The sequence below is a fragment of the Rousettus aegyptiacus genome, unplaced genomic scaffold (assembly GCF_014176215.1).
Source record: "Rousettus aegyptiacus isolate mRouAeg1 unplaced genomic scaffold, mRouAeg1.p scaffold_m13_p_3, whole genome shotgun sequence".
Classification (NCBI taxonomy): Eukaryota; Metazoa; Chordata; class Mammalia; order Chiroptera; family Pteropodidae; genus Rousettus; species Rousettus aegyptiacus.
This window is the reverse complement of record NW_023416306.1, coordinates 62,606,792-62,633,106: the sequence shown is the minus strand read 5'-3', so window position 1 is coordinate 62,633,106 and position 26,315 is coordinate 62,606,792. Positions and strand designations below refer to the sequence as shown.

General features: G+C 34.2%; 1 long non-coding RNA gene across 1 annotated transcript; it reads right to left on the bottom strand.

The window, feature by feature from the left end:
• Nucleotides 1-858: 858 nt before the first annotated feature.
• Nucleotides 859-24,467, bottom strand: LOC107506771. The gene is made up of 4 exons (XR_001596004.2): nt 24,102-24,467; nt 21,209-21,304; nt 20,434-20,607; nt 859-909 (listed from the first exon to the last, which is right to left on the bottom strand). It is a non-coding gene; the product is annotated as an uncharacterized LOC107506771 (long non-coding RNA).
• Nucleotides 24,468-26,315: the final 1,848 nt, after the last annotated feature.

Here is a 26,315-nt window from a genome sequence, read left to right as displayed (position 1 = left end):
AACACACAAACAGTCACTATGAATGAAAGTCAGTAGAAATAATAAATTTTAACAAGTAGTCAAAATATTAAACATGATAGTTTAAAGAAATAAGTACAAAAATATATGAAAGGAAATGAGACATAAAAATAACCAGTTTTAAATTAAGTTTATTGGGGTAACATTGGTTAATACAATTATATAAGTTTCAGGTGTACATTATCATTTGACATTCGTATATTCTATTGTGTGTTTACTACCCAAAGTCCAGTTTCCTTCAGCTACCATATATTTGATCCCCTTTACCCACTTCACCTTTCCCCCACAGTTTTAAATCTCAATTCTGCCACTGACTCCCCCTACTCCACTATATATGACTCCCTTTACCCCACCTACCTCTCCGCTCTGGCCCACCCCCTACCCTCTAGTAACCACTGGTCTATAGTTCATGTCCATGAGTCTCTGTTTGTCCTGTTCATTTGTTGCTTTTAGATTTATATCCCACATAAGTGATATCATGTGATTTTCAACTTTTTCTGTCTGGCTTATTTTGCTTCTCATAATTTTCTCGAGTTCCATCCACATTGCCACAAATGGCAGTATTTCCTCTCTTCTTATGGCTGAGTAATATTCCATTGTATATATGTACCACTGCTTCTTTAGCCAATTATCTATCATAGGACACTGTGGTTGCTTCCATATCCTGGCCACTGTGAATATGCTGCTATGACATCGGTGTATAAATATCTTTTCAGATATGGGTTTTCAAGTCTTTTGGGTAAATACCTGGCAGAAGGATTGCTGGATCATATGGTAGATCAATTCTTAGTTTTTGAGGAACCTCCATACTGTTTTCCATGGTGGCTGTACCAATTTTCAGTCCCACCAGCAGTGTATAAGTGTTCCTTTTTCTTCACATCCTCTCCAGCCCTTGAAAAATAATAAGATTTTTTAAAAATAAAATTTCTTGAAATGAAAAATATAATCATTAAAATTAGAAATGCACTGGGGGAGTGGCCAGCCAACACATAGGGTACGTTTATTTTTGAAGGCTTCCAGCATTGATCCATGCTTTTTTAATTGTTATTTTTAACAGCTTTATTAAGATATAATTGATATACAAAGAACTGCACATATTTAATGTTGTATAACTTGATGAGTTTGGACATATGCAAACATCAGTGATATCATCACCGCAATCAAGGGAATAGGCCTATCAAACACCTAGTTTTCTAGCATCCCTCTGTGTTTTCTTTCGTTTATTTTTGTTCTGCTTTTGTGATAAGAATACCTCTTAACAGATTTTGAAGTACACAATACTGTATTGCTAACTGTAGGTACTTTGTTGCATAGCAGATCTCTAGAACTTATACATCTTGCATAACTGAATTTTTTTACCCATTGTACAATAAGTCCTCATTTTCTCCAAACTCTAGTCCCTGTAAACCACTATTGTAGTTTCAGCTTCTATGCATTTGATTATGTGATATTTGTCCTTCCGTCACTAGCTTATTTCACTTAGCATAATGTCCTTCATACTCATCCATGTTGTCACAGATGTGAGGATTTCTTTCTTTTTTAAGACTGAAAAATATCCCATTGTATGTATATACTACATTTTCTTTATCCATTCACTTATTGATAGACATGGTGGTTGTTTTCATATCTAGGCTATTCTGAATAATGCTACAATGAAAATGGGAGTGTGATCCATACATATTCTATTAAGATATCATAAAATATAATGATCCCTTAGATCAAAGATTCTTAAATGGGGTCTATAACCTATGGAATTCAGGAAATCTGTGAATGTGAATAGGAAATAGTTACATATTTATTTTTTATATCTACAATTTAGTATGTCTTTCAACTTTGAGTATAAACAACACACATACTGGTAATAACAATAACTGAATTTTGCACCAATATAAGTCTCAGATATTTTTAAATCATATAATTGTTTCAGATATCACAAAAGATTGTTTGTATTCATCAGAATCATAATACTCATTATAACATACTACTTCTTTGCACTAATTTTAAAGAGTATATATTACTATATCACAATTTTTATGTTTTTGATAACCATATTTTAATTGACTGCTTTTGTAATCATGCGTATTTTATTTTATTCATTTAAAAATGATTACTTAGGGAAGTTCCTAGGCTTCATCTGACAGGTGTCCAAGGCACAAGAAAGGTTAAGAACAATACTATAAAAACAAACTTAGAAAAAAAAATGTAACTATTTAAAATTAATTCCCTTATTATTAACTCTAAAAATGGTCCTTAAATATAGTCATTTGACAAATTTTGCTAAAAGTATATTTTTGTTTCAGCTTTCAAGTTTTATTATAAACAATCATCACAAATTTAATAGTGAAAATGGAAATGAGTAAAGACAGAGAGAGAGAAGTGGGAAACATGTTTTCTGATTTATCAACTATTAGCTATTACCATCTATCTTACTCAAAAAGAAAAAGAAATTTATTCAAATGCCTCTACTTTCTCTTAGTTATTTCCAAATCGGTCAAGAATTTACACTGAAAACTAAGCATATTTTAACCACCTGAGGAAGTAAATTACTTATATTTACTACTTAATGTTTAAAATATAATTTAGTTTTCAGATGTTTCTACCCAGAGTTTGAGTTTGGGTTTTCCACGATTTGCTTAACAAAGCTGCTTCATCATATTACATTTTAGGTTTCTTTCCAAAAGATACAAATGAAAATCAAATATTTCCCCTTCACATTGACATTTACTCACTTTAACTCCTCTCTGGACTTCTATGGAATTCTATCTTAGTCCTTGGATTTCTATATGTTTGTATCTCAGGTTCATTAAACCCAGCTGACCCATCTCTCCCCAACCAGAACTTCAGTAAAAGCTATGAACAGCAGCAATTGTTCTAGCTGGAAGAACATCCTGAGCCTCTCCCTGTTTACTCTTAAAATGGGCCTCCTTTCATCTTCAGTTCTAAGATTCTGGCACAATGACCCCGCTCTGATGTCAGCGTCTAGTAACTCTCTGGCTCCTAGGCTGTCGTTGAAATTTGTATGCCATACTGATTCCTTGGTTCTGCTCTCACAGCTAATTTTGCACTGCCTTGAGTGAGAAATCTCCATACTAGAACAAACCTTCGAACTCCCAGAAGACAGGGATTTGGACATCTACTCCTTTTTTCATACAATCCAGCCAGACCTGGAAAGATCTATATAATATTAGCCACCAGACTTTTAAATGACCTACTATGGTATCATTGATCCACTCCTGTAACTGAAATGAAGTAGACCTTGTTACATTTTGAAACCTACTTAAGTAATGTGACATATCCTATAGAACACATAAGTGGCCTTTTCTGAAAGTGTTCTTAGAGGATGCGGAAATACTTCACTAACCAGAACAAAACTACCCTCAAATATTTTTTATTCATCTTTCTCCCCCAAATCCCCATATCCTACAGCAGTAGTAGCACTCTCTCTTCATTCCTTCCTTCCTCCCTTTTCCCCTTCCCCTTCTCCCTCCCCGCTGAATCTCCAGCTCATTGCTGCTCTATAAGTTCCATGTCGGCTATAAAAAAAAAAATGAAAAAAATTATAAACTCACGTGAAGCAATTTCCCAAAGACATTGTGAAGTAACTAGCAGTGCAATGTATAAGAGCAGATGTAGTATGCTACCTTTTGCGTAACAAAAGACAGGTAAGTAAGCAATCATACATATACCTGCAGAGCTTTACAAAAAGAAGCAAGAAAGTGGAAACCTAAACAGTAAATTTGGTTACCTACAAAAGGTGAAGGGAACAGAGTGAAAGGTATATGCAAGTCAGTGACATTTCTCTGAGAATTCCTATTTTTATAGTTTTGACTTGAAACATGTTAATATTCTACACACTCAAAGAATGAACAAATAAAAACAAAAGAAAAGGGGGAAAAATCTAAAGCTGATAGCAAACTAAAACAAATTAACCGAACCTTATTTCAAAAGGAACCCATAACATTACAGGGATGGGATGGCAATGAAAGAACTATTTCAAGTAAATTATCATCACAGCATTTGACTCTCAGCCTTGACCAAGGCATAAAGTAAGGGTAGAGAACAGTAGACACATCTTGAACTCTTTTTAACAGGTTTGGTTTTTAGTGGTATGACAAGGAAATTCTGAAGTTATTTTATACCTATTTATAGGATTTATCAAATAAATATATCAAGGTTGTTGGGAGCCATGGTTTTCTCACTGTGGAAGAAGAGAAAAACTAACATAGTACAGGGAAGGCAATACACACACACACACACACACATATACACATACATATATATCTGCATGTATATGTGTACATAAATATGTACTTAAATGTCTGTGTGTATATATGCATATACATATAGCATGGATATATATGGGTATGTATACATATATGTCTATATACCTGCACATATGTTCTGATTCTCTTCACAGAAAGGCTTAAAGGCAAAGCTATCATTGTAGCAGTGAATATCTCTAGTGGCCAGATCTTAATCTCTAATAATAGCCTTCACTAAAGGGAACCAGGAATCCTAGTGTCCTTGACACCAGACTTTATGCCACTGCTCAAACTAAAACTTTTAAATTGACTTCGAAAAATGAAGTTATTATTGATTAAAGCTCTCCAAATATTCTCCATGTTCTTTTCAAAGGTATATTTCTTTAAAAATATTTTATTTTTAAATAAAATTACTAGAGTACTTTGGCAAATAACTTATTAAACTCTCTTTTAAAACTCTATTTTATAATTAAAAACAGAAATGAGCTGTTAATATGAGTTTACTAAGTTCTGGAATAACAAAAAATGTCAATATGCTTAGAGACTTACTACTCCGTTTATACCTATGTCACTGAAGAAACTAGGAAATTAACTTGTAAATAGAGTTGTCTTAATGTGGAAAACATCTATCTTTTGAGTCAACAGATTCTTCCTAGATTGGGTAGAAGTTATTGAGGAAGATCCTGATCTATGGGTTAAATAAAGAGTTTGTCACACATAGAAGGAAGATAAGGTAAAGAGACATAGGAAGATGGCCATCTGCAAGTCAATGAGGAAAGCATGGAACAGATCCCTCTCTCACAGCCCTCAGAAGGAACCAACCCTGCTGATACCTCAGTTTTGGACTTTCATCTTCCAGAACTGAGACAATAAATGTCTATTGTTTAAATAAAAAAAGTTCTGTCGTTAATATCTCTTCTGACTTTCTTGAGAATAACTAAGTGAACATTGTTTTTAACTCAAGAAAGTTGACCATATAAGGAGGTTCCAATTGTATACCTTTTATTCACCCCATACAAACTCTTGTTTTGTATCCTTTCTTCCTTGATTTAACTTTTTGGCACCAAACTTACAGTCTCATTGCCAACAATAGTTAGCAGGCTTAGTGGACAAGTAGATTTTGAAAAGTGGTTTATCATAAAGGAAAAAAATATATATATGGTCTTTAGTATTCTCTTGGATGCTGGGACCTAAGTAACCATCCAGGATGTAAACCTTTAGATGATATCAGGAAGGAGCCCTGTGAAACACCACTAACCTATCAGCAAATGACTCACCCTGCTTCCTACTGATAAGGTCAATGAAGAAAGGAGTGTCCAAAGCCCCAAGGGGAAAAGGCTCTAACTGGGGCGCAAGGCACTGTCCTAGGCAGTTAAGCCTACACTTGACCTAGGGTCTGAGTATAGTGAGCTTGCCAACAATGGCTCAGCAAGCGTGGGTGTCCTGAAAACTCAAAACAGGAAAGTGATCTGGACTTCATTCAGGTCTACTTGTTCATCAGAGATCAAAAGTGAGATTAAAAGAATTGCTCAAGACAAAACAGTGGCACACCTTGGGCTAAAACTTTAACCTTTAGTCTAGATTCTAGAATTTTCTCTGAAACAATTTGTATAATGCTGATTTTTTAAAATATAAGCTTTAACAAGCTAATGAATATAATGCACATGAGTTATTAAAATGTATGTAAAGAAATTGTTGAAGTAAAATTTCCAATTCATGAAAATCATTATATCTGAAAACAGACACAAGTGATGTGTTTTAAAGAAAATGAAGGAAAAAAAATTAAAGCACAGCACGTTAGCCTTGAAAGAACACTGGAGAGTCAACTACTTCAGAAATTTTTCAAGGGCTTTTTGCTGACTTTGTGGGGGGTTGTGTTTTTTGGGGGTGGGGTGGAGTGGGGCTGATGGTTTGTTTTTATTTGGAATGTTTTAAACAGTGCCTCCTAATGACACCTTTTCATTCCTAGGGACTTAATCACAGTCTGAAGTCCCTCCCCCCCTCCCCCCCCCCACCCCGTGTATTTCAGCCCTCTTGTTTTATTTAACAGGAACTGAGAGACAGATCCCGCGGTCATTCAGTAAGAAACAAAGACATTCATGAAATAATGAAATAAAAATACTTTACCTATTCTTACTAGGCTGCAAAGGGAGGCAGAGGGAAAGGAGAGAAAGGGAAGGAAGTCCGGGAAGGAGTCCATCCCCATGACCCCTGCTCCCTGCCCGAAGAGCCCTGTGGGGACGTTCAGCCCCAGACCAAGCTTCGGGGCCGAGGAGCTTGACAGACGAGCAGCCAACGAGTGCCAGAGACCTGCCACCCCTCCAGACTTGGTGGCCTCCTAGAGACCGGGAGGTGGCCAGAAGGCCTGAGATCTGCTCGGTAGCTCAGTGGGAGAAGAAGCAGAGCAAGGTGAGGGCTCATTCTTAAAGTAAGCATCTGAAGAGTAAATGCAAAACTACAGAAACCTCAAAAGCAATGGAAGATCTGGTCCCTGACAGGTTAGAATTTACAGTCGAGTTAGGAGTGTGTGTGTGTGTGTGTGTGTGTGTGTGTGTGTGTGTGTGTGTGTGTGTTCATGCTAGAAAAGAATTCCCAGGAGCAAATTCTTAGGAATATGTTGTAGACGTGTCCCAAAACTGGTAGGTATATATGGAAATCCTGTTCGATTGACCAGACACCGCGCAATCTTCAAAGGTTTTTTGCAGAAGTTGTCTGTACTTACCAGAGTTTGAGAAATACCAGCCCCAGTGCATCACAATTGTTTTTGGAAGAATGCTTGGATCTTAACGTTAATCCTGAGCCTGAGGACCATGAGAAGCTAACTTGATTCTCTGATTTAGGGAGTAACTCTGTCTAAATAGTTAAGTTACATGAAAGAATCATGAATTGGAAGGTTCATTGAAGAACCCATCAGGCCAGTGCTTTTTTTCCCCAAAAGTTAAATATTTAAACCAATCAAAACAGACATTTATTTATCTTAAAGTTAATACTTTCTCAGGTATACTAATGACTCATTAATCATTTATTTAACAATAAAGTTACATAGGAGATATGAAAGAAGACTACAAAGAGGGTCCTCTAACAGTCTACTGGAGAAACATAATAGTAGACAGCCCATTTACTTGTACATAAATGCATGCACCTTTACGTGTCAAAATGGACATAAAAGTGTAGTATGGAATAGTTACCATTAAAAAATCAGTAAGGAAAGGAACGTTTATTCTTTACGTGATGTGGAAATAAAAGGATTGGAAAAAGTCCTATCAGTGTCTCCCATAACACCACACTGCTAAAATTCAAGAGAAATAAAAAATTAAGTATTTTTAAAATCATAAATCAACGTGACACAATTCTTAGAATGGGAAGGACTTTCTAAATGAACTTTTTGAAAGAAATAACAATAAAAACATTAATAAGATAAACTATGAAAATGTAAAACTTCTTTTAAAAACAAATAAAATTAGAAGAAAAAATTAAGAAAATATTTAATATAAGATATGCTAAAAGTTTATATCTTTACCACAGAAAAGTTTTTACAACTAGTAAAATGAGCCCTGAAATAAAAAGTTGGCCAAAATTATGAAAGGCAAATAATTAATTATATTTATAGTTATTAAAAAATAATTTGAAAAAGAATTTTTGAGAAAAGATTGAAAAGTAATTTAGTCTCACAAAAAGTTAAAGGAAAGGAAAAGAAAACTGAGATGCAATATTTCATGTCAATTCATTTTAAAAAGTTACATATTATTTTATACTAATGCATTTCAATTAAAATAACTACTCATTTTCTGAAAACTGAATTGGAAAACAATTTCTAGGAGATAATTAGTTAATAGATACCAAAAATCTTAAAAGTATATTTTTTAACACAGTATTCTATTTTAGGGAATTATTCTATGGAATAGTCATAGACTCACACAAAGATCTTTGAAAATTATAATTGCTCTCCGATGACTTAGGAAATGCATAAAGTAAAATATAAATTGAAAAAGGTGGTTACAAAGAAATCTTAAGTTTGTGCTCATTATATACACTTGTATGTACAATATATGCATATCCATGCAGAAGACTGAAGGAAATATTCTGAGATGTTGAGTGGTCTTTCCTGGATCATAAAATTATGATTGATTTTCTAAAAATTTTAATAAAGAATGTGAATTACTTACATAACTAGAAAATATATTATAAAATAGAAAGTAATATAAAAGAATGAAAATAACAAATTGTCAGGAAACCAGATAAAATTTTACAAAATTTAAAAGCAAAAACTTGTAAATTGACTTTCTAAAATATGCAATTTAAAACTAAGGCTTTCTACAACTTAATCCCAGAGACAATAATTATATTTACTATAATAGATCACAGGCCTATTATCATCATCATTATTATTATCATCATCATATTACCATTAGTATAAATGTTTCTACAAATAATTGTCTTTTATGATTTCCAGTGACTTTTCACATAGTTTTTGCTTAACTATAATAAATTAGATTTATTGTTAAAAATATGCGAGACAATCAAATAAATTTAAACATGGGTCAAATATTAGATCATATTAAAAATATTATTAATTTTGTAAGTTGTGATAATGACATGATTTGTACATGAAACACATTCTTTCAATTAGCAATGCATAATGAAGTAGTTTCAGGTGAGATGTCACAATGTCTGGAATTTGCTTAAATACCCTATCCAAATATATATACATATATATATATGTATATATGACTAAGTCAAACAAGAGTGTCAAAATAGGGATAATTCTTGAAACTGGATGATAATTTTATGAGAATTCATTATGCTTTTTCTCTACTTTTGTATATACCTTAGATTTTTCACAATAAAAATTTGTAACAGGTTAATGGAATAGCTCTGGCAGCCACTGATAAGTGTACTGTACAGATAGAAAAGCATTATTCTAGAGAAATCAAACAGAATACACCTTCTAAGGCAGTAGAATTTTTTTCAGTACTCTTTTATCTTGCAAAAATGTAAAATATCACACTGACTTCCTAGTTATCTCCCTTCTCCTGGACCCCTAACACATACTCCTCCTTTTCTATTAACAGTGCATGTCACTACATGCATACCAGAAGTGGATCAATAGCCATGGAAAAAATCATTTTTAAAATCTCAATAGCTGTTTATTGTCTTTTTAAAAGCATGTTTTTAAAGAAATAATTTATATTTTCATTAAATAAGTCAATGTTCCCATCAATTAAAGATAAAAATTAAAAAATTATTTGTGTAACTAATGTCCACATCAATTTGCAAAATAGTAGCATCCAAAAAACTGCTCCTATCATGCCATCCCTGTAACGTTCCTTGTTGCCACATTTGAGGACGAAGATTAAGAGGACAATTACGATAGAATGGAATGATACCTCTCTTGTGTTATTTTCATTTCAGTTCTTTCTTCTGTTATAGAGATGGGAGGCAGTACAAAAATACAATAGAAGATGAAACCCCTTGCTTATGAAAGTCCCTCATTAGTTCCAAACTGTTATCAGCCTTCTGCTTACATATGGCAAGACTCGTCTAGGTTATCAGTTTGTCCTATCCCAGAATTTTAAGCTTAAGTTGGTCTGTTTTAGGGGTGGACTTGTTATGCATTATCTGCAAACACAAGGGGATTTGACACCATCAGACTTCTTTGATTCTTTCATATCCTCAAGGTTCTTACTCAGCCCTGAATTCTTGGCTCAGTGACCCAGACTTCATCCTTACCTGTACATTTTAGGCCTTGACATTTATATGTTTTTTCCCTACTGTTTATAGATCAATTTCCCCAGCAGACCCTGACTATTATGCTTCAGTTACTCTCCACTACCTAACCTTTGGTTCCAATGGATTCTACATGGTTCTCCCACTACAGTCTTTCTAGCCTCTCTACTTCCTTGCTGCTGCCCCAGCCACTGCAACCACAACCCAACAGGGATCAACATGTGTATCTGATGAGCCCATAGAATTTTGCCATTTCATCTACCAGCTCTAATCATGTAACTCTTACAACATCATTTTGGCAAAGATTTATAAAATAAAGGCTATAAAATGTATTGGGGGGGGGGGGCATGTTTTTACTATTACCTTGGTGAAAATAAAAGGATTCAGGCTTCATTTACAGTTATGTGCACAAGAAATGCCTTTAGAATTTAGTGCATTTTGAAAGTATGATTTCTGTCTCACCTGCTTAGTGCAGATAATGTTTCTTGGTAATAAAAAAAAAAATGAGTAAACCAAACCTGAGACTAAAAATAAGTTTCAGGTCAGGGAAGATGGAGGACTAGGAAAAAGCAGGATTCACCTCCTCCCAGGTCCGCATTGAAATTACAACTAAATTATAAAATAATCAATGTGAAGAATCACCTGAAGTCCAACTGATCATAACACCTACATCTGATAATATAAAGGAGCCTCATCAAAGACAGTAGAAGGGGCAAAGTCCCGAATCAGGCTGGACCCACATCCGTGGGTGATGGAAGATCACCAGGAGGGAGGGCGAGGCTGCAGAGGCTCTCCTGAAGGAGAGGGTGGTCCTAGTCTCATCTAGGGGCTTTCCAGCGCAGGTTCCCAGCCCAGGGAAGAGGAGATTCTAATAACTTTGACTATAGAAATCAGAGGGGATTCTGGCCGTCTGGATGAGATGGAAGGAGACTGAACCCCTAGAAGTCCCTTTGAATGGCCCATGCACAGGTTTTCTGACCTGCAGACACACCCGGGAGACCTGAATAGAAGACCTGAAACAATAAAGTGTATAGAAGAAAACATAGGAACTAAACGCAAGAACCTTGGACTTAAAGAGGATTTTATGATTTTGACCTCAAAAGCAAGGGAAATAAAAGCGAAAATGAATGAATGGGACTAAATCAAACTCAAAAGCTTCTGCTCGGCAGAAGAAATCATCAACAAGGTGAAGAGACAATCATCTCAATGGAAAATATATTTGCAAGCAACACCTCCAAGAAGTACCTAATATCCAAAACATACAAAGAACTCATACTACTCAATAACAAAAAAAAAAAAAAAAATGATCCAATGAAAAAATGGTCAGAGGAGGACCTGAACACACACTTCTCCCTAGAGGACATACAAAGGGCCTACAAATATATAAAAAGAGGCTCCACATCACTAGCTATTAGGGAAATGCACATCTAAACCTCAATGAGATACCAGCTCACACCGGTTAGAATAGCTATAATCAACAGGACAAGTAATAACAAATGTTGGAGAGGATTGGTTAAAAGGAACCTTCATCCACTGCTAGCAGGACTGCAAATAGGTATGGCCACTATGGAAACCAGCATAGAGGTTCCTCAAAAAACCAAGAATTGATCTACCATATGATCCAGCAATCCCTTTACTGGCTATTTACCCTAAAGACTTGAAAACCCATATCTGAAAAGATATTTGCACACCAACGTTCATAGCAGCACTATTCATGGTGACCAGGATATGGAAGCAACCGAAGTGTCCTACAAAAGATTGGCTAAAGAAGCAGAGGTACATATATACAATGGAATATATTACTCAGCCATAAGAAGAGATGAAATACTACCATCTGTGACAACTTGGATGAACCTTAAAGTAATCATAGTGAGCTAAATAAGCCAGATGGAAGAAGTTGAAAATCATATGATGTCGCTTATGTGGGATATAAATCTAAAAGCAACAAATGAACAGGACAAACAGAGACTCATGGACATGGACTATATACTAGTGGTTACCAGAAGGTAAGGGGTGGTATGGTGTAGGAGGTCAAATATAGAGGGGTAGGGGGAAGGTGAAGTGGGTAAAGAGGATCAAATATATGGTAGCTGAAGGAAACTGGACCTTGGGTGGTAAACACATAATAGAATATATAAATTTCAAATGATAATGTACACCTGAAAATTATATAATTGTATTAACCAATGTTACCCCAATACACATAATTTTTAAAAAGAACAAAAAATTATGTTTCATATATACAATGGACTATTACTCAGCCATTAAAAAAATGAAATTCTACCACTTGCAACGAAATGGATGGACCTAGAGGTCATTATGCTGAGTGAAATAAGTCAGACAGAAAAAGATAAATGCCATATGATCTCAATTTAGGTGGAGTCTATAGTGGACAATTTGGTGATGGACAGAGGGGAGGATGGGTTGGGGGGCCAGGAGAATGGAGTGAAAGGTTAAAGAAGTACCAATTAGTAGTTGATATTTGGTCACAGGAATGGGGAGCAAGGTAGAGGGAATGCAGTTAGCATTAATATGATGGCTAGGTGGAGGGTCAGGGGAGGGAGGAAGCAATTGGGAGGATTGTTTCATGAACTATATAGATGTCTAACCAATGTACTGTGTGCTCGAAATTAATTTAAATAAATAAATTTTAAAAAGGAAAAGAAAACAAGAAAAAGAAAAGTTTCATTTGAGTCAATTTCTAACTTTGTCATAATCAAATCTCAAACCAGAAAAAATGGACCAGATTGAAAAAAATGTTTAATATAAATTTCACATCTTTTCCTCCAGGTTACGTTCAAACATTGTATAAATTAAAACATTTTTAAATATTTACCTATTCCATGAAATGTATTGATCTTGTTATTATTCTTCAATTCAATTTAATAAACATTTACTGGGCATCCATTATGTATAAAATACAGAAACTATTAATGATAATCGTAGCTAACAGTTATTTTATGCTTACGCTATGCAAGGCACAATTTTCATGTATTAGTTTATGTAATTCTCACAGCAATACTATGAGTCAAGGAGCTATTATTTTCAATGGCTAACCTGAAAATTCCTTCTAAAGTTACAAAACTCAAGAAATAAAAGTTTAGGAGTATTCTGAAGCATTATCAAATAATGGGCTACATTTTTTAAAATTACATGCAAAACACAAATAAGCAAATATGTAATATTTGTTAATTAGGAATGAAGGAATTAAGTTTTTCAAGGTTGAAAATTTCAGTTATTAACAAAACACGAATTAGTACATTTTCATAATGTCAGTAATGAGGCTAAAAGGCATTAGCCCTTATTACAAAGTTGTCAATAAAAGGTACGATGATAAGAGAAAAAAAATTGTTCAAAAAAATTACCATTTTGGATTTCCAGGAGGCTATAAAATGCCTCCCCTTCTGAGCATGAAGCAGATATGAAAAGCGGCCTTCTCTCTTACTGATTGCAAGACTAAATCAAAAATGGTCAATTGACTTTCTCAGGATAATGAAGTTACTTCTAAACTAAGAGTAGCATCATTAATTCTTTACTATCTGCAGTGGTTAATTTTATGTATCAACTTGGCTAGATTATGCTGCCCAGTTGTTTGGCTAAACACCAGTCTAGACGATGCTGTGAAGCTATTTTTTATATGTGATTAACATTTAATCAGTAGATTTTGAGTAAAGCAGAGTATCCTCTGTAATGTGGGAGCGCTTCAATCAGCCGAAGGCCTTAAGAACAAGGGTTGAGTTTTCTAGAAATATAAATGTATATTATATGTAATATATGTATGTATTCTCCCTATTGGTTTGTTTCTTTGGAAAACACTGACTAATACACTATCTTAGAGTGTCCCCAAAGTTTTTATAAATGGAAATCAAGTGCTTCTCTTTTTTTAATTTAAAATAGTTCAAGTAGATAATTTTTTTTCTGATTGCATATTTTTGAAACTATAAATGGTACCATACTGTCTCTCATTTCCTGTTTAAAACCCATAAATGGCTTCCCAACCCACCAAATACCTTGTATGATCTACCCTAGACTGAAGGTTCACCTAACAAAATTACTAGCATCAGGCATTTGCACAAAGCACTTCCTATTGTTGGGTGTGAACAGTCAGTGGAGCAAAAGGTGCCTCACTCTGTCCTTGTGAACACAAATTTAAAATAGCTGGAATAGATGTTCTTAACAGTTTCAGTAGGTATCTGAGAGGATTGTCTTATTCCTTGCTAAGTATTTCTGTCCAGACAACTGAGGCCTGCCCTCAAAATCATATTACCTTCTACTCTGGGAAATGCTGGTTGCCTAATGAGAGGATGTTATTCATTGGCATTCATTTCTCCAAGCTCCAATTCCATAACTTGATCTGTTTCAACAATATAACATTCCCATAAGTGTGTTGCAATACTTTTATCCGATTTCCTAGGGTACACACCATAATCACTTTGATAGAACTTGAGAAACGCCCTGGTGCCTATGAATAAATAGAAAGGACATCTTGGTCTCATTTGCAGCATGTTTACAAATTATCCCTTTGGTTACTGCTGCACAGGGGACATTACATCTACTTTGGATCTATTTTTATTTTTTTCATTTTGAGTGGGAAAAGTTTTCTGACACAGTCCTTATAATCTGAAAGTAATTTTACTATTTAGGATCTAGTCTAGTGCTCTCTGTGCACTGATTAAGTCGCTCTATTCCTGAATAATATAACTCTGTAGTTTGTCTCTCTCTCTCTCTCTCTCTGAGTCGTTCAATAACCTCTCTTAAATCTGTCCAAAAACATCTTATTGTCAACATATTTGGAAGAATTCAGGTTATCACATTCCCACCCATCACCAAGCATAGTGCAATGTTTACTTTTTGAGAGATTCACTGAAAAAATGTCCCATAACAGAAGCAAACACTTGTACAAATTTCCCAACAATAAATAAGTCATAAAATAGACATGTGGAAAGTTGCAGCTACACCCAAGTCCATCAGGGTGGTTGTACCACCATATCTCAATCCAAAATACACTCAAAGACACACACACACACACACACACACACACACACACACACACACAACTATACCACCATCACAACAACAACAAGGAAAAGGAACAACCCTCACATAATTCTAATCAATCGTAATCACTCAGGACCTAATTAAGCAAAATTCGGATTGTGTGGGTATGAATATTAAATATATCAGCAGAAAGAAAGTCTGTGTAGGATGTAGAAAAAGAGAAGTAAAAAGCAAGAAGTTGTCGGTGTATATCACATATCACCCAAGTAGGAACTGCCTCGAAACTTGAGCTTGAAAATTCCATTCCTATAGGCAGATAATAAAGACGATAGCCTACACTCATATAGTTCCTACTCTGGCCCAGGAAAAGTTCTAAGCACTCTACATAGCAGCCTATGAGTAGGTACTATTATTATCCCCATTTTCAGATAAAGAAACTGAGGCACAAAGTGTTTATTTATATCACTTGCTCAAAGCCAAAAGTCAAACTGGACTTAAATTTAAATAGCTTAACCCCAGGATTTAGTTTCTAATATTAAAATATAGCTAAGGTTGAAAAGATTGCTTTTCTTTCTTTAGCATTTGTTGAGTACTAGCATTTGTTGAGTACCTGCTAATTGCTGAGGGTTGTGCCAGCAATTTTCCAAACATGGTGCTGAAAATAACCCAATGAGTCAAACCATGGGATCCCTGTTTACAGAAGTAGAAACTAGACCTCTCTGAAGTTCCCTGAGAATCTGGTACTTCCCTGGAGATCACTGAGAACTTGTTAAAATCAAAGCCAGTTTGTTAGCTCTCTTTTATTCATCTTGAAATTAAGCAACAAATTTGATATATTAAACAAGGACAAGCAAGAAGACAAAATCTTGAGATTATGGTTCATTTATTCATCTGATATGGACCAGTGGACCAATTGATCACACACACACACACACACACACACACACACACACACACACACACACAGGAAATTCAGTTCAGCTGTCTTTAGAACATGCTACACTTAGTTGAGGATGACTCATTTTAACATATCCCATTCTACTTATTATATGAGTCAACAAAGAGTGTATGTTTAATGAAAAATATGTCTGAGACTACAGAATTTAGCACAGTTTAAATCTCTAAAATTGTTTGGTTAACACCATAAAAACTCGTTTAAATGTAGGGCAGAAGGTAATATTTGGATCAGAAGATCTATTTATTTCTGGGTCTTTTTTCACTTAATATTTTATCTGGAACATTTTTCTGTGTTATTAAATATTCTTTGAAATTTAAAGGCTGCACAATGTTTATAGCATAGCTATACCACATGATATCTTTTACTATTGGACATTTATGTTGTTACCAGCTTACACCATTATAAACCAGTGAGATAGAGGTAGCAAAAGCATTAACACATTACTCTGAAAATAGATAAATAAGGGAAGAATCAAGCATGTATCATGCCTTTCCAGCATAAACTATTCTAGGGTAATCAAATTGTTATAGAGAGAAAGTTTTTCTTTATAGCAAATTTTCAGTTAATTAAGGCAAAAGGATTGGTAAAATTTAAAAACACCATTTTGTAAATCCCAATGAAATAGTGAATCTATAACATTCATTCTTTAATGAATGTTATAACAAACAATTGTGTAAAAAGTCAGCAGGGAACTTGATTAAAGAAGGCTTATCAGAATCTACAAATAAATTTTAACATCACTAAAAGTGGGGCAACCAGAAATTATGTGTATTCTGGTGTGACACAACAGGAAATACAAAACACCACACATACAGTATTCTTGCAAAAAAATAAATAAATAAAGACAAAAATAAGCCTGACTCTAACTGAGCCTCATTCTAAGTGCTAGTTTACAGGAAGTATGAGGGACAGAGAAAAAAATGAATGATATTATGAGAAAGACTTCAGCTAAATCTAGAATGTGCGATGTGCTATAGGACAAAAGACCTAGTTTATTTATCAAATAATAAGAAAAAAAAGGAGGAAGGACTCATACATTAGAAGAAACTTAAGCGACATAACATTAACATACACAATGTGCAGACTTCTTTTGGATTCTGTGAACAAAACAATTATGAAAAGATATTCTTGAGACAATGAAGAAGCTTAAACATAAACCCATTCAATTCTAGATTTAATAATAGCCTTTGGATATTTTTTTAGGCTTTTATCATATAGAAATATTTATAAATAAATAATATGATGCTTTGGATTTTCTTTTAAATAAATATTCCTGGAGAGAGACAGAAACAGAAAGAGAGAGAGAGAGAGAGAGAGAGAGAGAGAGAGAGAGAGAGATATGAAACAAGACTGGGAAATATTAACAATTGTCGAAGCTTAGTAATAGGTATATAGAGATTTATTGTAATATTCTATTTTTATATTGATGTAAAATATATATATATGTCGTTTCTTTGAAATTTTTACTAAAATCACAGAGCATATTCCTAGAAAAATAACTATAAGGTCAAAAGAACTTCTTCAAGGTTCTTTAAAATAATGTTAAGTGCTCTCCAGAGAGTTTGTACCAATTTACAACCCCACCAATATGTATGTAATCTCACCAGGCAATCACAAAAATTGAATATATATATTGAAACATTCATTCTATTTTAATGAAGAAAAGGTATCTTGTATTAATCAATCTTAAAAAATGAATTAAAGTCTTTTAATTAAAATTAACTAATCTGTCTGGATTTCATCTTGGTGAATGGTTTAAGGTGTCAATTGGGATTTTACTTAATTATTTTCCAAATAGTAAGCCAATTTTTTTTCACTTTTTTCCTTTTCTTTTTTTCCGATTTAAGATACCTCCTGACATGCAATAAATCTCTCCACATACTCTTGGGTGTTTCTGACCTTCTTGGTAACATGTTTCCCTCTTATTGTTGAATTTTGTGTCTGCACCATATTAATATGATTTTGTACCTGATGAATAGAGGTAGCTTTGTTAAACAAACTAGGATAGGAAATGAGAGAAACAAGGAGAGGGCAGGGGATTATTATAGCATGGATAATAGATTCATTTCAGTGTATATCATTTATATCATCAGTGTCTATACAAAAGCTATACACTCTAAAAGACTCTAGAGTCAGTGTACAAAGATTTAGAACGTGGTTTTGTTTACTGACTGTGTCCTTGGATAAAACACTTAACTTCTCTGATCCTGTCTCCTCCACTGCAAAATGAAGATTATAATATCTATATCATAGAGTTCTTGTATCGTTCAAATGTAGGTGAGAGGTGGCTGACAGATACTGTGAAACGAAAGCAATAATAAATTCATTAGTAAGATGCTAGAGATGTTTTCCATGTCTTTTGTTGGTGATTTCTGCAGTAATTTTAGGACAAATAGATACTATATAACCTGCTAACTATGCTGAAGGGACTTAAAAAACAACCAAAAGATCTCGTTTGGCTTTTGGGAGTTCTGTAATTTTGCAATTAACTTCAATTCTATACAGTTCGTTTGACTGAAGCATGGAATAGACTAAAATCAAATTCATCACTTTTTTGTGCCTTTTAGCAACTATCGGCTTGGCTTTATCTGTATAATGAGAAACTGTGAGTAGAAGAGAAATCTCCACCATGGCTGTAAACAAATAGGGCAGATACTATGCTTAGAGTTGTCCTTAAGAATACTTTCAACAAGTAAGCTTTGTATAAACCCTCTTCTCTATCAGAAGCTGTGACCTGTTTCTTTAAAAAGATGGAAGGGGCACGACCAGTGCAGTAAGGAGGGATGAAAGCCAGCTAGGACTTGAAGAAGCACCCAAGCTTCCAGCAGTAATTTAGAGAGCTTGCCCTCCCTTCTCCTGCTTTAACAATTTTGTGGCTTCCTACAGCTGAGCATGCTGCTCTCATAATCACCAGTCTTCAGTTTTACCAATGTTGGCTGCTTTCTTCTGCCCAAATAGGCACTGACTCCTAGCTGAATTCCCTCTGCAGTCCTCACTTGGTGTGGCTGTCTTCGCCCCTTACGTCAATAAGTCCCAGCATGTGAGACATAACTAGGAGCAAACTTTCAATAAATGTACTTCATGAGTTGAACTGAATTTCAAATTAATCACAGAAAAAAAAACACAGAAAAGGTAAAAGATGACAGTCTCATAATGGAATAATACAGCCATGGCCAGTAAATTATATGAGTGCAATAAATTAGCTGGATGCTAGTTGAACATAGATTTCCAAACTACTCACATTTGCATTTCACTCAAGTCAGAGAAAAAAGGTTTAAGTGAGATATATATATATATATATATATATATATATATATATATATATATATACATACATACACATACACATATACACATAGTTTTAACATAAAGCAGGTACAAACAATTTCTCAGGCCAGCTTGACTTCTTTCACTTTTAACAATGAAATCTCCAGAGGGATTTATTAATCTTAACATGAGAACAATCAAAAGGAAAGAAGAATGATATAAAGGCAATATACATTTAGGTATGAACTATCATTAAAATCTATATTCCATCCCACACTTAAATTTAATTCATTTAATGTATTCCCTATTGATCTAACTAAATTCATATTTAAATGCATAAGACTGAGTAGAATGTAAACAAAATAGTCGTGTGTATCCAACTCTAAAACTACCAAGGACAAATAAAGCCATACTCTTACTTATTATACTTTAGTCTTGAAATTATAAGTGCTTCTTAATTATATTTTCTTTTAATTCTTCAAACTCCTTTTAAATGACTACCATGTTATGAACACGAATAGGCATTTGCCCGTTCATTTTCTCATCATCTCTTACTCTGTGCCAGGTGTTGGGAAATTGATATTATTATTCTGAATTCACCAAAGAACACAGAGAGAGATTAAGCCACTATAAGGAAGAGAACTGAAATTTTAATTTAGGTCCTCTGATTCTAAGGCCTTTCCATAGTTTAGTTTTCCTTTCTTAAACCTCTTGCTAAGTTCCTTTAATAACTGTGGATGCAAAGTATTATCGCCATTAATAATAATAACAACAAATACATAAAGAAATATCATTATAGAATATACTTCAAAATATAAGGTATTATTTTTCCTCATTTTAAAAATTGGATGATGGATTTTCAGATAGAAAGAAGACTCCAAATCCAGTTATTCTCATCACCATGTGAAAGCCTCTTTTACTTCTTGTATAATAGCCGCTGCCTAACATCCTCATGTATGCAGTTCAGCTAGGGAAGTGATTAGTGTCTAAGTCCCCTCTGTACCCCAAAACAATTTACTTATACTCAACATGACACAGTACTAATATGGTTACATTTACAGATTATTTGGGATTATCTATGACTTTTCAATACCTTGCTTCACTCCAAGTTCTCCAACACACACAAATACACCACACGCAACCGTTTTCAACACTTTTTTTCTTAGTTAATTTATATTTGACTCTTATTTTTTTATACCTTACCTTCCAAATAGCCCTTCAGCTTCTGTCTCTCTGCCCTTAAAGACAGAGAAATAATTTCCTCTTGAAGATGATCCTATTTGATATTTAGATAATTCTGAAAATTCTTTTTTTGTACTAAGCCAAACTCTCCTTTTGCATAGTATTAATCTGAGTTTTTTCTTCCCTTTAATGATTCTGAAAAAAAAAAAAAAAAAACCAGAAACAAAAACAAAAACAGAAACAAACAAAAAAAAAACCCACTTAAATTTCTTTCCATGAAGTAAGTTCTTCTAATAAGATAAGTCAGGTTGTACCACAATGGTGTGATGATAAGTGAAAGGTGCCAATCTCAAAAGATAACAAATAGTATAAGCGCGCTTATATGACATTCTGAAAAAAGGCAAAACTATTTGAAACGAAAGCACATTAATGGTAGCCAGGGATCTGGGGTGTGTGTGTGGGGGGTGGTGAGGACACTAGTATCTGACTATAGAGAGGCAGCATAAGGAAATTCTTTAGGGTATTGAAATTATTCTCTATCCTTTTATGTCAGTGTGTTGGTGGTTATAATAATCTATGCATGTATTAAAACTTGTAGACCTCTACACCAAAAAAGGTGAATTTTACTATGCAAATTTAAAAAGAATTACATTTATTTATCTCTTACTATGAGCCAGGTGCTTATCATGATTATTTTATTTTAATCGTCATAATAACCCCACAAAATAGGTACTATTATTATATTCCCCATTTTACAAATAAAGAAACTGAGGTACAGAGAGGTTAACTAACTTACCCAACCTCACAAAACTTGATAGAGGCAGAGCTTGGATTTTAACCTGAACAGTTTGACTCCAGAACTGAATATTTTCACCAGTGTCCTATGCCGTGTCTAAAAAGAATGAAAAAGAGCTTCATTTATCCTCTGTTAATGAAATTTCCCTAGGCATATTTCGCCACTCCCTGCCTCAGTGTTAGCTTTGATCTTGTTATAAACTCATGAAATTTTCAGTGTTAATTATTAGTTACCAACATACCTCCCATGGAATATAATGATTCTTAAGGAGGAGAACATGAGATAAAACTACGTCAACACAATTAGCTTGCAAATGGAGCAGAGCACATGCCAAGACAAACATATTTCTCAGACAAAAAAAAAGTCCTAAACGCTTTTTTAATAACTAACATTTAAACTTTCTGCTTTCCAATTTCCTTTGTAATAAAAATGTCTTCTTGTTAACATACTAAATTTCAAAATCAACTTTCTAAGGCCTATGAACTCTGGTACAAAAATCTTAACTGTCCTTTAAGAAATCCTGATTCTAATGTGAGTAAAATAGAACATGTCAATTGGAAGCTCAAATGAATTGTTTAAAAATTTTTATTCCATGCCTTCTCCCTCTTCACTTCCCCAAAACTAAATCCTTCCGGATATTTTTTAGAACTAAAACCTCTTAGTAATGAGACAAACGGATAAATACACCCACGTCTGGTGTCTTGTGGTCATTCATACACATTCATTTAGGTCTTTCAGTGCCTGTAGTCTACATCCCCACAAACTCCATTCCATGCACTTTGCAAAACTAAAGCTATTCATTGCAAAAGTGGATATGTGGTATGCCTGATAATTCAGCAGCAACAGCAGCTGAAATGAGAGAATAAAAGGGAAAGAATTATGATAACTTTTAAAACTAAGGGTTATAAAATAATGCTTAAATTTGGTAAGCATATCCTGAAATGGTAAAGTTTGCTTAGTTTTGATGCAAAAAGCTGGTAGTAGAAAATCGCTTCTAGATTTTAATGTTTAATACTTGCTTGTGATATATTTAATCACTTAAGTACTATGTCTAAAACAGATTACATACATAGCTTTGTACACATTCTCACCTCCAGGTAAGAATAATCTGAGGTCTATGTGACACTTCTGCCTTGGATCTACCTTCCGTAAAATATTGAAGCGTTTAATGGAGATATTCTCATCCCACCATCATTGTCTCCCAAACATCTTTAGTCTTAACCCCCTAATATTAGGAAATTAAGAAAAGAGAAATTTGTAGAAAGAATATAGTTGGTCTTTGGAGTCAAACAGTCCTAGTCCCCTTCATCACTCTATCATTTACCATCAATGCAACACAGGACACATTCCTGTGAATTTTCTGATCGTCTTTCTTCTATAAAAGTGCTTTAGCTATATTTATCTTTCAGGGCTACCATTAAAATCAAATAAAATGATGCCAACCTAAGAAAATTCTTGCCACAAACTAGGCTCTCTTTAAGTTTAGTGTAATTACAATCAAGAAAAGAAATTCTACAGGTAGAACAATGTTCATTTATGGCCATTTACAACTTTATTTCACAATATTTTCTTAGGCAAATTTCTCTACTCTCTGCCTCAATATCAGGTTTGATCTAGTTATAAACTCATGGGCTTTTCAGTGTTAATTATTAGTTATCAGCGTACCTCCCATGGATTTTTGGTTTATGAAATTAGGCTTGCTAGAGAAATATTTAAGAGATGTAAATGATTTTGCAAACTGATGCAGCTAGCAGCCTGATTGCACAATCTTAATTCACAGGCGCAAGCGCACACACCCACACACCCAGGAAGTGTGGGTGTCTTGTGGAAGTCAGTAGCTTATCTATTATGTGCACTCTGGAGCTGTAAACAAGATCATGTGAAGAATCAGCCAGAATGCTTCCTCTGAGTCAGTATTAACCAAACTTCTGAACTGTTAGGGAAGGAAATAAAGCCACTGTACTCCCAGAGACACCCAAGACAGAGAGCCAGGGATTGTGGGAGTCATTTTCAATATTCTGTCAGAGACAGATGCAATAATTAAAGTAAGTTTTGTAATAAAAAAAAATATTGCTTAATAATAATAGTTAGCATGAATCAGAATAGTATTAATCTCTATGTGGAGTGCCCTAGCAGAAATTTACATGACTTATTATGTGGATTGGCAGGATTTTTAAAAACCATTGGTATTTTACTTCATGAGAACACTAGCCCAACTTCCTACTTGGTAATAAAAACTTCACTGTCATGCTCTCGAACATGATTTTGATTCAGAATGAAATTGAGGCAAAGATCTCGTCAATGGTGAAAAAAAAAAAAAACGCCAGGAAATCACAACTTTTCACAGAGGGCAAAAAGTGATACAGTGAAAAAGGCACAGGCTTTGAAACCAGAAGTATTTCAATTCTGCATTTTCTAGTTTTATAATCTTGGGCAAGTTACATCTCTTTACTGAGACTCCATTTTCTCATCTAGAAGATTGTGATATTCATGGGGTTCTTATTAAGATGAAATTAGATATTAGATAAGTTTGCACTTTGACAAATATGAAGAGCTATACAACTATGAGACATTACGATTCACTGCTCTAACTTATCAACATTCTCAGGTCAACTAAAATAGTTAGAAAGAAATCAAATTTAAAATATCTTGGAACTGTTCTCACTCAAGGTAAATAACAAGTTCTAAAGCTTACATCCCTTTTGGCCTGCAGTACATTTTGGTTTTTAGGAAGGAAAAAGATGAATATCATCTATAACAGAAAATCTACAGTTATAGCCAAATATGGAGAATATAGTACTTACTTACATATAATTTTGAGTTCTAAAGGACCAAATATAGAAATCACAGATGATAAATTAAGAGGAAATAGATAAAGCACTTTAATTCTTACCAATGTTCAAAGGTAGGATGTTTCATTAAGTGTCGTCTGGGTCTCAGACAGTTAAGGACATTACCATTTCCGGCAACCCAAAACTTGACCTCACACTTGGACTTCTGAAAGTAAACTTCCTGGGAGGAAATTAAATACAGAGAACCTCTTCTAGTTTCGGATCCCAGTCCTGTCAAAAATACTGTAGGAAATATTTTGACCAAATTGATTTAAAAATTTTCACCCTAAAAATATTGAAGCCAACAGAAAGGCAGTGTTGAGGTTTTTTATTTAGAATAGGAAATGAAATAAAAAGCAAAGGTGTCCAAAATATACTTTTCTCTTTGCCTGTGTCCTTATAAAAATATGCTCTGAAGTAAGATAACAGTTCCTCTTTCCCTCCCTGCAATATTTTTACTTAAACCTTAATTTCCAGATCTTAAAAATGAAAACATTTAACCAAAAAGAAAAAAAGAAATATGTCATAATTTACATATGTGACATATAGAAATCAAATTAAATATAAAATGTGCTCACCCTACTTTCATTACTCAAGCTACCCAGGAACTTTCTTTCTTTATACTTTCTTTCTTCTCTAAGGTGCGGAGTACCTTCTGGGTTCAGTGGACTTTAAAAGGTCAAATAGAGTCCATCCTTTAGGCAGATGAGATGCTATTCTATTTTTAAAAGACCTCTAGAAAAGGAAATTCCACTGGCTTCCCCAGTTACACATTCCAGTGTCTACCAAATCTCACTGTCTGAAAATTTTTCCTTTTCTCTTATCTAAATCCCTGATGCTGTAACTTAAGCCTTTTGCCTCCTGTCTGGTCCCTAGTGGAGATGGTCATCATCCTTCATAGATCAGCTTCCTCACGTGAGGCTCTTTTCAGGTTCTGCAGGCCAGAAACCGCTTGATTTCTAACTCTCTTTATCATAGCTCTTTCACCATTATCGTTATTCACCTATCATTTTCTTCTGTTTTCTTTCTCCAACCTGGTATTCGTTTCACATATTCTTTTAAAATATTTTGAAAAGCAAAGGAAATTAAAGTTATCCAGTAACTTTACTACCCTAAAGTAGTATATTTTCTTTTTTAAGATGGAATATGTTTTTATTTTACAATTTTTAAAATTTTATTAAATTTATTAGGACAACATGGATTAATAAGATTATATAAGTTTTAAGTGTAGAATTCTATAGTACATTATCTGTATATTGCATTGCGTGTTCACCACCCAAAGTCAAATCTCCTTTCATTATTGTATTTGACCCCCTTTACCTCCTTCATCCTCTCCCTACCCCCTTCCCTTCCGGTAACCACCATACTGCTGTCTGTGTCTATGAGGTTCTTTTGTTTTAAAACAATCTATTTTCGATTTTTTTTGTTCTCACCTCTCCTCTACATACACATATATATCATTATAACCGTAATGTATAATTTTATTGAATTTATTCCAGGTTTTTAAAGTTCTATTTCAGTTTCACCCAAACATGCCTAGAATGAGCTAGTTTATCATTATAACTTTGACAATACTGGCATAAAGGTCAAGATTTGAAAAATTTGTATTCAATAGGATTAAATGATTGATTACTAAATGTCGATGCACTGCTAGGTTCTTAGAATTCAAAGCATTAAAATACAATTCTTGCCCACAAGCATGCCGTAACAAGACACATATCCAATTAATTAGAATAAAAAAGTTCTTGTATAGATGATTCCTGCATCTACCTATACTGTGCAAACATATAGAGTTGATTGAGAGAGCTGAACCTCAGGGGAGAACTGACCCTGCAGAAGCCAGGACTGTGGAGTTACCCAGCAGGTAATTGGGAGGTGCAGGAACTGTGGATAAATTGTCACAGCTTCCTCCGTCTACTAGGAGGCCAGAGACACTAAGGATAAAATGCTCAGTGCTATCTAGAATTTAACTGGGCCTCTGTGGGAGTATGTTTGGTGAAAGACTGAGTGCGGTGCTGACCGCTCCCAAATCTTTTCTGAATTACAAGGAAAAAGATTAGTGACCAGAATGAAATGGCAAATTTTTGCAACTAAAAAATAAACAAACAAACAAACAAATAAATGATAAAAAACCATGGTTAATAGGATAAGATGATTCTGGGGTAAGTCTTACTTGAGGATTGACTTAGTAATTGATGAAACACTCTAATATCATGAAGAGCTGTAAGAGAGAACTGCCTAAAAGAAGCCATGGCCTTTGGTAGAAAATCAGCTAC